Genomic DNA, 16,361 nt, shown 5'->3' with positions numbered 1-16,361 from the left:
TTTACTTTTTAAAATAAACAATATTTATAGTCCCTTTTTCTTTTTTACTTAGTAACAATAAGTGGTGGCTGGTTTAAAATTTTGGGGATCTTTATGTGACATATATGTACTTTTTGGGCAACAAAACACTTGCACATTTAATTAGTTGCAACAGAGCTATAAACTTTTAAATGCTCAATGAAAAACTTTTTATAGGGTTTACTTGCTTCATAAATAAATCTCACTACAGAATATCGCCTTAGCACTTCCCTGTCCTGTGTATAAACATCTTAACTCCTCTTTAGGGGATAAGTATTAAGCACAAAATAACAGGATTAGAAAGCAGTTTATGTTCTCAAAGAAAATCTAGTAAACAGAAGAAAAATCCATCTGTAAGGAAAGCATACATTCATGGTCAAATTTTCCAAGAATTTTTTCCAGTTTTTTGTTTGTTTGTTTATATATTAGACATTTTTATGAATATAACTGGCTTTCAAAAAAATGAATGCACATGAAGTCTTTCACAATTTGACCCACCCTTAAGAAAATCCTGGTTTATTCAGATTGTCCATAAAAATATATACTCTAAGTAATTCTGACAGCTGGATCAAGTGTTCTATGACCTACTAGTATGGAAGAATATACTTGGTTTTGGCTTTTGGCTTTAAATTCCCAACAATTCTTGCCATGGGCTCTAGATCAAGAAATCATGCCAGCACAGATTCACCCTAGGGTTTCCTATGAAAATCTTTGACTCAGGTCCTATATACTGAGCATACCTTCATGCATAATCCCCTAAATACTTCATGTCCAAACTTCTGAATGTTCTGTTCAATATTGGCTATGTTTTTAGCCTATGGAAATGTATATATAATTACTTTTTTGCTGCTATCATAATCTGTTACATTAATATTTTGATTCTATAATGTAACCACATTAAAAAATTGAAATTTGTATAGTGTTTACTCAATAATTACTGACTGGCAAAAGAGTGAGCTTTTGCTTGAAACTCTTCAGTTAAGGTTTTTTCCTTCTAATTTTTGAAAAGCTTTCATGTTCATAAGGTCAACAATCCCAAACCAGATTGTTCTTAAAGGTTTTTTAATTTGAGCATATTAAACATGAATGCCTTAGCAAACATGGTAGCTATTGTTATTTGCATATAAGTTATCCCTCCAAAGCTTCTGTGTTAATGAAAGAATATTCAGAGGTGAAATGATTAGATTATGAGAGCTGTAACCTAATGAATCCATCCTAGTTTGAATGCACATACTGGGTGGTAATTGAAGGTAGGTATGGCATGACTGGAGGAAGTGGATCATTGGGGGTATGTCCTGAAAGGGTTTATCTGGCCTGCAGCCTCTTATTCTTTTTCTGTTTCTTGGCTACCATCAATGGGGCAGTGCTTTTCCACTATGCCCTTCTACCATGATGTTCTGACTCACCTTGGGTCCAGAGCAATAGAGTTGGCTCACTATGGACTAAATCTGAAACCATGAGCTAACAAACTTTTCCTCCTCTAAGTTGTTCTTGTTGAATACAATAGAGACAAAAAGTTGACTAGTACAATGGGGTTTGCTGTAGGCAGTCCTGTTGAGTCATTGTGCTGGGAAACCTCCTCATGTTAGATAATCCAGTAGATTTGCCTAATCTCCAATATGAATTCTGGAAGCTAAATTAGAACCTATTTATTTATCCTTTTTCTTTTACTGTATACATTTTATGGACTGAATTGTTTCTCTCCAAATTCATATGTTGAAATCCTAGTCCCTAAAGTGCACTGCTATGGTTTGGATGTGAGGTATCCCCCAAAAGGTCACTCATGTGTGAGACAATTAAAGGTTAGGAGAAATGATTGGGTTATATCCTTAATCATATCAGGGATTAATACACTGATTAGGTTAACTGAGTGATGACAGGAGGCAGGTGGTGTGTGACTGGAGGAAGTGGTTCTTAGGGGGTGTGGCTATGGGGTATATATTTTGTATCTGGAGAGTGGAGTCTCTTTCTCTCTCTACTTCCCTCTACAACACTCTTCTTCCATGATGTTCAGCGTCATCTTGAGCCCCACAGAATGAGCTCTGGTTGATGAGAGCCAGAGCCAAAGGGGCCCCAGCAAACCTTCAGACTGCCAGCTGATGATTGGCTCACAGCAGCCCCAGCAACATCAAGTTGATTGGCTCCGCTATGGTGATGCTCATTGGAGATGCTCATTGAGCTGTTTCCCTGCCCTTTCAGACTACCAGCTGATGATTGGCTCGCAGCGGCCCCAGCAACATGGAGCTGATTGGCTCCTCGGCGGTGATGCTCATTGGACTGTTTCCCTGCCCTTTCAGGTCACGGAGCTGCTCATTGGGGGACTTTTTTTGGTTCCACCCACGTGACCCAACTAATCGGCCTCAAGAGCAGGAGGATTGTGGGAGGTGGGGAGGCTGGGGGTTGGGGGAGTGGCATGTGGAAAGCCGGTGGTGGCAGTTGGGCTCTGAGGGTTTTTCCTGAGGAACTGTTTTATTTTGGTGTGTGTGGTTCTAAAAATAAAGTTAGTTTCTTTTGACAAGTGGCTCGTGAATTGTGCCCACCCAGACAGCAGCATTTGGTGGCTCGCACGGGGAGCGACTGAGGGTAAGTAAACTGTTCCCCCCTGAGGGCAGGGTGAGAGGACGGGTAGCCATTTTAAGATTCCTCTTTTGTTTTGCTTCATTTTTGTTTTAAGTTGCCTGTCCCTGGAGATGAGTGAGACGGAAGAAAAGCCGCTCACATCTGAGGAAAAACTATTTGCGTCTGAGGAACAGATAGGGAGAAAGGACGGATGCACTTGTCAAGAGGATGGAAAGGCTATTATGAATTTTTGTTGTTCCCTTTTTGTTTCATTCTGTCTCGGTTATGTTTGGCATCATCTTGTTGGGTTGTATTATAGTAGAAACACAGGATCTGAAATTAGTAAAAAACAAACCGAAAGAGTGTTAAGTAAATTGTTAGAGGAAGGAGGCATCCCAGTAAAATCAAGAGCAGTCAGGGCATACGTTGATACAATACAAAAATGTAGCCCATGGCTTTTTAAAGAGGAGTTGTTAAGTATATCACAATGGAACCATCATGGTGAAGATTTAAAAAGAATAAAAAAGAACAGCCCAGGAACTCTGCCAGGTGGCACATTGCCATTGTGGACATTCGTATCTGGTTCGCTTAGTCCAAAGCCTTCAATTCAGACAAAGGTAGAGGAAGGAGAAGACATATTGATTCAAGTAAAAGAGAACATCTCTCGAGCTAGTCAGACAGAGGAAGAAAGTTTAGAGCAAAAAAAGCCATCAGGGGAAAAGTTACAACAGGAGACTGCTATTAACACCTTTCTATCACCAGAGGGTGTAAGTGTCCAACCAACAGCACCACCTCCATATGCTGAGAGGCCCCCAACCCCCGCAGTTGATAGATGGGATCCTGAGAAAGGACCTCAAAGATTACCATGCCCTGTATTTGAACAGGCAGGAGGGCAACGGATTCACCGTGCTCTAGATTTCAAAATAGTGAAGCAGCTAAAAGAGGCTGTAACAACCTATGGTCCTCAAGCACCCTTCACTGTAAACATGGTCGAATCCATTACCAACTTGAACATGATGCCAGCAGATTGGGCTAATATGTGTAAAGCTGTGCTAAATGGAGGACAATACCTGTTATGGAAGGTTGCCAATGAGGAATTTTGCACGGAGACGGCTAGGCGAAATGCAGCAGCCGGTTATCCTCAGAGAAATTAGATACGTTGTTAGGAAAGGGACCTTATGAGGATCAGCAGCAACAAATTGCATATGATCCTGGTGTATATTTACAAATTGCTGTAGATGCAGTTAAGGCATGGAAGACTTTACAAGGACATGGAGGTTTACAAGGTCAAGTATCTAAGATAATACAAGGAGCTAACGAATCTTACGCTGAATTTGTAGATAGGCTTATTCAAACAGCTACCAGAGTTTTTGGGAATACAGAACAAGCAATGCCATTAATAAAACAACTGGCTTATGACCAAGTGAATCGTTGGTGCAGAGATATCATTAGACCATGGAAACATGAAGATTTAAACACATATATTAAATTATGTAGATACATTAAAGAACAAGAGCAAGTCATGGCAACTGCAGTAAAACAGGCTTTAGTTGCCAGAGACATTAATGAACAAGGGCAAATTGTGGCAGCTGCAGTAAAACAGGCTTTAGATGCCAGGCCAAGAACATGCTACAATTGTGAACAAACAGGACATTTTAAAAGGAATTGCCTCATAGGAGGAGGGTTTAACAAAACTAGGTATCAAAGGAGTAGAATACCATGTGACCTTTTTACCACAAGTTAATCTTGGAGTCAATCCTAGAGGATTGATACCTAACCATATTTGGCAGATGGACGTCACACACTTGCCAGAATTTGGAAAATTAAAATATTTGCATGTTACAGTTGATACTTCTTCTGGATTTTTGATGGGCTCCCTTCATGCCGGAGAAAAAACTAAAGTTGTTATAGCTCATTGTTATAGCTCATTTTTGTAAGCTCATTGCTTGCAAAATTTTGCCACTGTGGGCGTTCCAAAACAGTTAAAAACAGATAATGCCCCTGGTTATACTTCTACCTCTTTTAAACAATTTTGCTCATCACAGAAATCCCATATAATCCACAGGGACAAGGCATAGTTGAAAGATCTCATCAAACTATTAAAATGTACTTATTAAAGCAAAAAGAAGGAATTGGGAAGGGGTATATATATTCCCCAAAGATAAACTTAAAATAACCCTTTTTACTCTAAACTTTTTAAATTTGGATTCATCAGGGCTTAGTGCTGCAAAAAGGCATATGTTTCCAAAAAATGTACATAAGCCTAAAGTACTTTGGAAAGATATTCTAACAGGACAATGGAAAGGTCCTGACCCAGTGATTGTCTGCAGTCGGGGCTCTGTTTGTGTTTTTTCACAGGGAAAACAGCAGCCGATTTGGATTCCAGAGAGATTAACTAAAGCGATTTCTAAAGACCAAAAAGAAGATGATTTGGCTCAAATCCATAACAGCTAATATCCAGAACTCCAGTTTGGTTATTCTTAAATCTGCGACAGAACCAGAATGCTTTTTTCAATATCTATTTTATTATTGCCCTTTCCCATATCATGAAGTTCTATTTTGTTTTTTGAGCTCATACAGACCTAGGTTAATGTTTTGCTGATCAGTTCTATTTTTTTGACTATAGAGTTTTTAAACATTGCAATGGAGATTTCACCTGTAAAAAGTAATAAGGCCTTTACTATTATGTTATGTGTTGTATATTATATTATGTGTGCACACTTGTGTTTTGTGTTATATGTTTGAATGTACGTATGTCCATATATCATATATGATGAGCACTCATGAAAAAATGGATCCAAATTTTTTTTTATTTCAGGTGATTTAAATGGTTTAATTTAAATTGGGTAAACAGCTGTTGAGGGTTGTTTCAAAATGTGAACAAAAAAAGAGGTTAACAGATCTGTTTGTTTACTTTCACCTTTCCTTTTCATTATATTTAATAATTCTCTTCAAGATAATGTAAATTGTTAAGAAAATTGTTTTCTTTTAGTGCCTTCTGGAATGTTACATAATGTTTTCTTTAGCCATTATTGCCAGAATTCCTATCTTCATCCCAGTGCTGGCGAAGACAAAGATAAAACCAATCTGCAGTTTCTACAATAGCCTTCACTGAACTGCTTGCAGAACTTGCCTGCACTATGTATCACTTGTATGCATTGTGAACTCACCTGTATGCATTGTGAACTATCTGTTGGTGCAGTGATTTGCGGTAGTGTTGGGGTATTTTTGCTGATGATGTCATCGGTGGTATGATTTTTCCAAAAAGAGCCATCAATTGGCTTGGTGTACCTTCCTCCCTTCTGCTTGTCATGACCGTTCAGCTAAAATTTGGGGGCCAACAGAGGTGAGGCAAAGAACCTCACCCCCCCACTGGTACAAAGACCTCTTCACACGTGTGGCTGTATACTGGACCGGTAGTCAGTGACGGGTAAGATCCAATTGCAATGGTACCAACCTAAGACAGGAGGCTGACTCCTTGAGGTCAGCTCATCCGATAACGAGTAAGGACCATATGTACTATTGGACAACCTAAGGCACGCACAGTCCCTAAGCCACATGCTTGTTGTTTAAACAGATAGGGGGAGATGTTGAGAGCACAGCTGAAGGGGCCCCAGCAAACCTTCAGACTGCCAGCTGATGATTTGCTCACAGTGGCCCCAGCAACATCTAGCTGATTGGCTCCTCTGCGATGATGCTCATTGGGGATGCTCATTGAGCTGTTTCCCTGCCCTTTCAGACTACCAGCTGATGATTGGCTCACAGCGGCCCCAGAAACATCTAGCTGATTGGCTCCTCTGCGGTGATGCTCATTGGACTGTTTCACTGCCCTTTCAGGCCACGGAGCTGCTCATTGGGGGACTTTTTTGGCTCCACCCACATGACCCAACCAATCGGCCTCAAGAGCAGGAGGATTGTGGGAGATGGGGAGGCTGGGGGTTGGGGGAGTGGCATGTGGGAAGCTGGTGGTGGCAGTTGGGCTCTGAGGGTTTTTCCTGAGGATCTCTTTTGTGTGGCTTGTGTGGTTCTGAAAATAAAGTTAGTTTCTTTTGACAAGTGGCTCCTGAATTGTGCCCAGCCAGACTGCGGCATCTGGTATCTATGGATTGAGACCTCTGAAACTATGAGACCCCAAATAAACTTTCCTCTACAGTTGTTCTGATTCTGATTGGGTCCCTTTAGTCACAGCCTTAAAAAAAACTGACTAAAATATTCATGTACTTGGAGATAGTGCCTATTCATTGGTAATTAATGTTTGTGAGGCTGTAAGGGAAAGTCTTAATCCAATAACAGAAGCTACCCCTAGGAGGCTGAGGTCTACTCTCACATTCCAGAGAAGATGCTAATCTTACCTGAAGAAACACCTGAATACCCTGAAGCATCCAGACCTCCTTTTCTTCCCATGAGTCATTTGTGCCCTTAAGCTGGCCAGACAGAGGTTTGAGGAGCTAGCCCCTCTAAATTCTTCAGGGCCAACTTTGGAGAAACCTGATTCCTCACTACCAACACTCATATCCCAAGTATTGGTATTCAGTAGTGGGCAACCTTAAAATTTGTTTTAAATATTGCTTTTTCTCCCTTCCCCAGAGACTAACCAGGCTTCTCCTGGAGAAAGGTCTGGAAGATTCCCCTGGAATCATGAAATACCATTATTATGGTTTGGATGTGAGGTTCCCCCTAAAAGCTCATGTATGAGACAATGAAAGAAGGTTTAAAGGAGAAATATTGGGTTGTGAGAGCCTTAACCAAGTTAGAGGATTAATCACCTGATGGGATTAACTGAGTGGTAATTGAAGCAAATGAGATGTGGCTGGAGGAGATGGCATGGATTCGGATTATATATTTGTATTTGGCAAGTGAACAACTCTTTCTGCTTACTGATCATCATGTGAGCTGCTTCCCTCCACCACACTCTTTTGCCATGATGTTCAGCCTCACCTTAAGGCTCGAGGAATAGAGTTGGCTGCCTATGGACTGAGTACATTGAAACTATGAGCCCTCAATAAATGTTTACTCCTCTAATATTGTTCTGTTTGGGTCTTTGACATCACAGTAGCAAAAAAAGTGACTCAAACAGGTATGTTGTATTCTAGTTATATTTTAGACAGACTTTCCACAAATATGTTTTTATCCTGTTTTCACCTCCATTTCTAGAGGTGCTTAATTTCAGTAATTTCCAAGCCTTTGACAGATCTAAAAGGTAAAATTGTAACTTTCCATTTTTCACCATTGGGAGACTTAAATTTTATTTACTTTTTATTTATTTATTTTTGGACCACTTGATCTCTTGCTAGCTAACTCATAAAATGTCACTGGTACCATCCTCTTTGCTTTCTATTTAGTTCTTTAGGGGTTTACTTTAAAAAAGAAAAAAAAGAAAAATTTTTGTAGTTGTAGATGGACAGAATGTCTTTATTTTATTTGTTTAATTTTATGTGGTGCTGAGGATCAAACTCAGTGCCTCACATATCAAAGACAAATGCTCTGCCACTGATCCACAACCCCAGCCCAGGGGTTTACAAAAAGTAAACCCCTAATTCCTTTAAGAGTTTTGCAAGATTTCAGGGGAAAAAAGTAATTAAATACATGTTCTGTCTCCATCAGCTGGAGAATTATATGTCTTTTTGTACCATGGGTTCTCATGATTCATTTTGTTTCTCTGTATTTTACTTGCTTATTTATGTATGTATTTTGTGTTTCTTTCTATCTTCCTTTACTGGGAGTCTCATGAGAATAAAGATAGTATTCTTTTCACCATTTCCTTTCAGGGACTGCCACAAGTCCTGACATATAGCAAAGGTGCAATATTTCTTTTCTGAAGAAATAAGATATTCCACAGATTTTAATGATTTGTCCTAATTATTTCTGTATATAAGTTCTATCCTCCACTGGAATTTTTCTTTGTTTTTGAAGTAGGGTCTAGTTATCTTGCCCAGGCTGTTCTTTCACTCGCAGATTCAAGTGATCTTCATGCCTTAGCCTCTCAAGTAGGTAGTTTTATAGGTGCATACCACCAAACCTGGCTCCTGATGACAATATTGTATGTGTGTGTGTGTGTGTGTGTGTGTGTGTGTGTGTGTGGGTGTGTGCTCACACACGTTAGAATGAACAAGGGCCTTGTACATAGAAGGCAAATGCTTTGCCACTGGGCTACCTTCCCACTCTACTTTGCCCACTCTAATTCCATTCAAACTTCATGTTTGTTTAATCATCTGATTACCGGCCTGAATTCAAGTCAGATGAAGCAATGTGAGTAACACCAATAAGTATATTTTTATACTTGTAACCCAGAGAGGCTTTGCAAAACATTTTAAGTTTCTCAAATTCATTCAAATATTTACAAATAACACCAATTCCGTTGCTGAAATGTCATTAATTTTTGATCAGTACTCTAAATTTCAAGTAAGATTTCAATCAATGCTGGATATTCAACCCAATTAAATGAGTAACTTTTTCCAAAATGTTAACAATTTGCCATCTAAAACTATGATTCATACCATCAATAGTATATGTAATTCACTTAAATTCATGTGAACATCAAAACAGATTAGCTGTATTATTTTCAAGTACACTTGGCTTAAATTTAAATAGATCCTCAGGAATTAAGTTGAATTGAGCCAAAATATGAATTCTAGTTTATAGTTGTAACATGTGTAACTTAGTGTTTATTTTATTATGTAGTGATATTATATACAATTTAGTGAAGTTTATTTTTATAATTGTACAAGGATTGAAACCCAGGGCCTCAGGCATTTAGCTATATACATCCCCAGCCCAAAATGTGTTCAACTTTAAGTTAATAAAATGAACAAGTTTTAAGTGGGTGTATATTAGTTTAAAGATATCCAAGAAAATATAATAGGTGCATTTCGTTTTGGTGCCAAATAACCTGGTTATTTTCATCATATCAATCTTTGAATGAACAAACCTAACCTAAAGGTATAATTATCCTTTTTGGCTATAGTTTAGGGTATAAGTTCAGCATATTAATCAATAATATTTTGACTTTATAACTTAATGTTTATAACTAAATGACACTAATGACAATTGGAGTGTGGGGGGTTCTTTGAATTACATACTTACCTACAATGTCCTTCATAAGGCCTACAATGCTCTCATCTTCTACAATCCAAGGGCGTTTTTCTACATCATGACCATAGGCTCCCCTAAAATTGAAAAAAGACAAACATTTCTTAGCTTTGTGTGTGCATGTGTACATATGAATATGTTTATGTCTAATTTTTAAAATATCAGGGTTTTTTTTGTACTGTTAATTTAACCCAAGTGTTCTACCACTGAGCAACTTCCTCAAACTTTTCATAAAAAAAATTGACTCATGGGCTGGAGATGTGGCCCAAGTGGTAGCAGCTCACCTGGCATGCGCAGGGAACTGGGTTCGATCCTCAGTACCACATAAAAAATAAAAATGTTGTGTCCACCGAAAACTAAAAAATAAATATTAAAAAAATTATCTCTCTCTCTCTCTCTCTCTCTCTCTCTCTCTCTCTCTCTCTTTAAAAAAATTGACTCATAGTGGAGTAGGGATGGGAGGATTAGATGAATTCTAGATAGGGAAGAGGGATAGGATTGAAAAGGAGGGGGCAGGGGATTAGCAAGGATGGAGGAATGTGATGGACATTATTATCCAAAGTACATGTATAAAGACTCGAATTGAGTGTCAACATACCTTATATAGAAACAGTGATATAAAAAATTGTGGTATAAATGTGTAATAAGAATTGAAATAATGCAAAAAAAACTGACAAAGTACATGTAAAAGGCATGAATTGCGTAAACATACTTAATATATAAAGCTATGAAAAATTGTGCTCTCTATGTGAAATAAGAATTGTAATACATTCTGCTGTATTGCATTTTTAAAAAATAAAATCAATTAAAAAAATTGAGATAGGGTTTCGCTAAATTTCCCAATCTGGACTGGAACTTACAGTACTCATGCCTCAGAGTCCAGATTGGCTGGGAATATGGGTGTATGCCACCATACTTGGATTTAAAATATCAGCATTAGCAAGTAGGCATTTCTGTGTGGGCCTTCATAATGTTTAACAATTAAATAAAAGTGTACTATTTTAAAATCAAAAAGTAATTTTTTAGGGGCTTAAAAAAACTTGTCATTTTAAAAATGGATTTCCTTTTTGTTGAGGAATAGGGAAATTACCCACATATTATTTCACTATTTTGCTATATTTTACTGTCTTGGATGTTCTTTTTTATCTCTTTTATTTTTAAAATTTCAAGACTGTTTGAACATTCTACTTGTGTACTTGAAGCATATTATAGTGTCTATACTAAGACACACATACTGTTTTTTAGGTTAGAGACTGAAATGATTATGAATTTAGTTTCAAAACATAACTATTAATTGAATAGAAGCATATAAAATTTGACTAAAACACTACATCCTGACCTATTTTCCAGCAATTCAACTGTCAAATTCTGGTTTAACTTTTATTCTAGTAAATATCCCAGCAGGCAAAATGAAAAAAAAAACACAAAATACATAATAGTCCTTTGAGTCTCAAGAAGTTTTCATCAAATGAGGAGGAAAATACACTTGAAAAATATACAAGAAATTATAAAAAGGATAAAGGAAAGTATCTCAAGTGCTATTATGTACTTGTATTTTAGGAAGCTCTGTTAGATTGGGCATTTTTTCCCCTATTTACACTATGATTTAATTAATGCCCTTTCAATATTTTTCTGGATAATTTAATTTGGGGTCATTAATTTGTTTTTTATGATAACATATCACATTTCTGTAGCACATATTGCCTAGAAAATTCAAAGTATTTTGCTCAAACTTCTCACTGGTTTTGATTGAAGTTCCAGGATATAGGCAAAAGGGTGATTCCATTGTCTCATTTTTCATCAGCAGTAGCCTGTCCTCTCTCAGATCTGGTCTCCTTGGCCATCTCTGAGTAGTTGTCAGGAGCCAGCAATGAGCCAACACTTCTTTCTCAGGAAAGGCCCCTGTTGAGACCATTCAAGGCATTGGCTATCCACACATAACTAGGTACCAACAAAGAATGACTCTGGCCTTGGTACAGACAATCAAGTGAGCCCATTGGGAGTGTAACTGCCTCTGGATTCCTCGCCTCCTGGATCCCAAGTTCAGAGAGTTCCATTACAAAGGAAGTGAGGTGAGGTCACTTCCTTCAGGGAAGTTAATGAGGTCACTGCCTTGGCAACCACGTTGTCCTTACAGTTGTTTCCAAGGGTCCCATGAGATGGAGGCTGCCCCACCTTCCTGTGACATTTTCACAAGACATAAAAGTCTATATACCCTAGGAGCCCGGGATCAGCAATCCACAGAGACCAGATTGTGTCAATCTTCCCTGCATTGAGAAGAGAGAGGCTGATTCAGCCTCATCCCTTCATCCTGACTGGGTTGTTGGCCATGGAAGATGACTTTAGACCTCACAGGTCCTACCTAGCTGCCTACATTTGCTCCAGGGATCATTTCTGCATCTACCTTTGAGCTTCTCAGCAGCTGTAGAATTCCCCACATACCTGTATGGCAAGATCAACTCAGGACCTGCTGTAATGTGAAAATAGATTGAGGGAACAGAGTATGATTAAGGGTCATATCATGTTCAATTTGGGTTAAAAGTCATTCTGCTGGATGAATACGGGTATTGGGCAACTGGGATATTTATTCGAATGTAAGGGGAAATGGAAGGATGAAAATAGAAAACTAGGTAAGATCTGAAGCACACAAGTTTGTTGGGCCCTTGATTTGGATACATTGTTTTGAATTCTGTTCTGCAGAGATGAATCCTCTAAATCCATAGACAAGGGCCTAAGATCTTGTACCTGGGACTACTGAATGTAAAAGAGAACTTGCAGTGAAATAGAGTAGGCAGGATTCCAGTGTAGGGTAAGGAAGAAGAGTGAGTTTAGGATTTGGACCAAAGGCCCTTTTTGCAATCCAATAAATTTCTATTAAAGTGTAAATGGGAATGTCAGCACACATGAAGAGTCAGTCACAACAAGGCACTTGGGGAAATAGATATCAATAAGGATGTTAGGAGATCAGGCAAAGTATAAAATGAGTGATAAGATCAGGGATAATTTCAACAGGGGGGTAGTTGAACACACTATCCTTGAAAGAATCAAGTATATACTCACCATAGGAATGAATTTTGAAAACAATAGGCAATGCAGACGTAGATGATTTTAGTAATTCATGCTCTCTTTAAAATGAGGCTTTGGCAGAAGAATAAGAAAGGTGTGAGTTTTGCATCTTGTGTCCAGAACATGATGTAATGAAATGCAGCAGGTGACATGCGTATTTCTTCCAGCATTTCTGGGAGCATGTTTTGAAACACTATCATTTAGAATTTCGAGAAAAAAAAGGTGTACCCTGGGTTGATGTATATAGAGATAATGCATGAATAGATCATATGGTGAATAAAAAATATAACAGGTTACTATTTTAAATAATGGATTGAATTGATATTTTAAACAATACATGAAATCTGGTATTCACATACAAACATTCAATCCAAGTAGTTATACATGTAGTGGTAATATAAGGGTTAATAATTATAACAAACAGTGTTTGAGTTTTGCTTCGAAAATGATGAAGGAATTCAAAAGTTATGTGATATAAAAAAAATCTCATGAAAAAGCAAGTAAAGCAACATGGAGAAATACATGGGATCTGATACAGAAAGTGAATGGAAGTGAATCATATGCATATTAATTTGTGAATTGTGGATTAAATGATATAACCTATGATGCATATATACTGAAGAAATAGTAATATCACAATTTTGAATAAAAATTTAATTCAAAATATACATCATGTCCCATATGAATATACTTTCATTTATGTCAAACTGGGTCACTTACTGTAGAAATATTAGGGTTAATACTCAATATTAAATGAAGTTCACTTTGAGTATTCCGAAATGAATATGTATGTCAAGAAAATGAATATTTCTGAAAAATATTTCCTGAAAAGTTGATTATAAATCCACACAGATGGACATCAAAGAATCAAGGTAGTATAAGTATATGACACATATAGTTCATGTATGCAAATTCATACTGTATATATATATATATATATATATATATATATATATAGTACATTAAAATGTAATAGTATGTATGCCAATCGAAATTCATAAGGGGATATATATATTCTTCACATATGTACCCAAAATATTCATTTTCCTCTACATTGTTTCATGTCTAAACTTGTTGAAGTATAAAGCTCACCGCAGCTTGAATTTTCAGTTACCTCAGTGTATTGGGGGGCAATGATCTCTTCATGAAATTCGTATTTACCAAAGTGAGAGTACTCTCAAATATATACCTGTGATGGCAGTAGGATTATATATATGTATATAAAAAGTATACATTGTGACCCAGGCAACAGAGGCAGGGATTCAGGAAGTTACATATTTGTTGATTTTGAAAATTCTTGGAGAAGTAAAATGAAAAAAATGTGTCACAGGTTTTATTATATATATCTCTGATGAAGCAAAGGGCAAGTCCAAGTATTCACCATGCCTCCTATCAAATGCCTCGACTTCTATTCCTTTAGGATTATTTTTATCAAGTAGTCAGAGTGTAGAAGGTTATGGGTTAGTGTCAGAGATTCAATATTTCAAATGGCAAAACGGAAAATGACTCTAATACATATGGGAACACGGGGCACATAAAATTCTTCTACTGTCATCCACCATAATGTCTGGACATTATTATCACCCCAAAGAAGACACAATGAGAGGAGAAGAGGAAAAAACTCTGTGAATACATTTCTGGAATTGGAAATTTTGAGGAGCTCACAAACTTGGGTGTGGCAGAAGAGATCCCAAATGTAGAGGACAGGGTAAACATTCCACAAACATAAAACTTTGCTGGCCTAATGACTTCTTGACTATCTGCCTCTGACATTCGTCCACTAGAAATATAGCTTTATGTTTTAGCTTCCTTTGTAGTGAGATCATGAAAGCTTGGTCTCAGTGTATGTGAACAAAAGGACATGGGTTCATATTTTCCAATGGGAACAGGAGGCAGCAGACCTGAATCCTCTCTATGCAGGTAACTGTGGCCTTTGGGGTATGAATGTCTCCCTGGGTGCATTGTGAAGCCTTTGGCTCAAAGCCCAGTTTAAATGGCATTTCTTACAGCTTCCCTGGAAAATTGGTGTTTGTTTTTGAAATACAAAAAGGTCAACCAGGACACAGTGCTGGAGGGAGCTCTGACACATGGGGTGAGTCAGGGTCTGAAGGCAAAAACACAAACTGAGCTGCTACCCCATAAATCTTTCCCACTTGAGCGAAGCAACTTGTTTCTGAGCATCGCACCAAATCCTCTCCCCACAACAACATGCCTTTATATTTTCGGGTCTCCTGGCTGCACCTTGTCAGTCACATGTCATTTGGAAGCCAATGACAGAGCCACAGGGGCCCACCACAGATGTTGAATCACACACCTGCACTCCATTGCTCTAGGCCCAGTTCCCTGCTGGCTCCTACTCACTGACCTCTCTGTTCTTCACCATGGTCATGAATTCCACTCAGTCAAAAATGGCACTTGCTGGTTCAGTCATGATGAGCAACAGGAGATCTAAAGGTTCTCCAGGGATTTCTGGTCATGGGATTCTCAAAAACTTCATGGAATTGGCCTAGCCATATTTCAAGAATGAAGAAGTTGACACTGTGGGTTTTGATGCATTCAGGAGCCATTAAGTGTTGAGGAATCTCTTTTCAGTAAAAGCTCTCGAGATCGCATGCAGGCAAGGTTCCCAAGGAGTGGTGAAAGGTCACAGAAATCCAGGCCCATTGGGGTCTAAAATATGAGCTTCCTGTGAGTTTTGGCTCTGAACTATAGCTGAGAAGGCTTTAACAACAAAATCATGTGAAATCCTGGCTGAGATTCCCAGTGCTGTGGAGAAAGCCAACCTTGGCCTAGATCTCAGTTTCCAAAGGCTCCTCTAATGCCTGGCCTTCTAAAATCCCAACACAATTCATGGCAATAGTTCTCTGAGATCAGTTCCAGAACTCAGTCTCTAATGCCATCACACCAGAGTTCAAGCTGAGGTGCACCAAGTTAACTTTTCCAACCACCACACAAAAGACCACTATTCTAACAAAAACACTCCCACATGGCCTTTATCTTCTTCCATACAGACACTCATCATAACATTGTGGCTGGGAGTTTCTATAGGGTGAGCAGTCTTCGATGGTGTGCAAAGTAAGCTCCCATGCCCATCATATGCCAAATGTCATGGTGGCCTATACACCCTTTCTGAGAAACAGGATAGATAAAATGGACCTGTAGTTAATACTGCTCTGCTTGTCAAATTATAGGCCTCCTGCATGCCAGGGGTAGATTTTTTATGTGTACTGGACTCATGAAAAAACACAAACACCTGTGTGCTAGTTACTGGAGGGCTTGCAACAACTCATTTGACCCAGGGGATCCCTTTTCTGACTTCATAGGGGTCAGGAGCCTAACCAGAGGAAGGCAAGAGACTTCATCCAATAGTACACTTCTTTTTCATCCTTTTAGATTGGGATGGACACATGGGATTTTTCTTGAGTTTCCTGGGGTGCTGAGAATGTAATTCACAGCCACACACAGGGCTAAGAGTCTGATTCAGACACAGCTTTTACAAAGCACTTTACTTCAAAGGCACAGATTAGGCCTCTTCATTTCCATTTGAAACTGTTTTCTTGAGGAGTCCCAAAGGAGTGCCCTAAGGCAAACACCTCCCTGACATTCAGGGGAACAGAACAATAGGAAAG

The 16,361-nt window shown here is 38.4% G+C and overlaps 1 pseudogene; it reads right to left on the bottom strand.

Annotated features, from left to right (window-relative positions):
• LOC143389660 (kynureninase-like) overlaps nt 1–16,361 on the bottom strand; it is a 92,442-nt pseudogene that overhangs the window by 56,854 nt on the left and 19,227 nt on the right.

The sequence above is a fragment of the Callospermophilus lateralis genome, unplaced genomic scaffold, assembly GCF_048772815.1.
Source record: "Callospermophilus lateralis isolate mCalLat2 unplaced genomic scaffold, mCalLat2.hap1 Scaffold_63, whole genome shotgun sequence".
Classification (NCBI taxonomy): domain Eukaryota; kingdom Metazoa; phylum Chordata; class Mammalia; order Rodentia; family Sciuridae; genus Callospermophilus; species Callospermophilus lateralis.
This window is presented reverse-complemented; position numbering and strand designations above follow the sequence as displayed.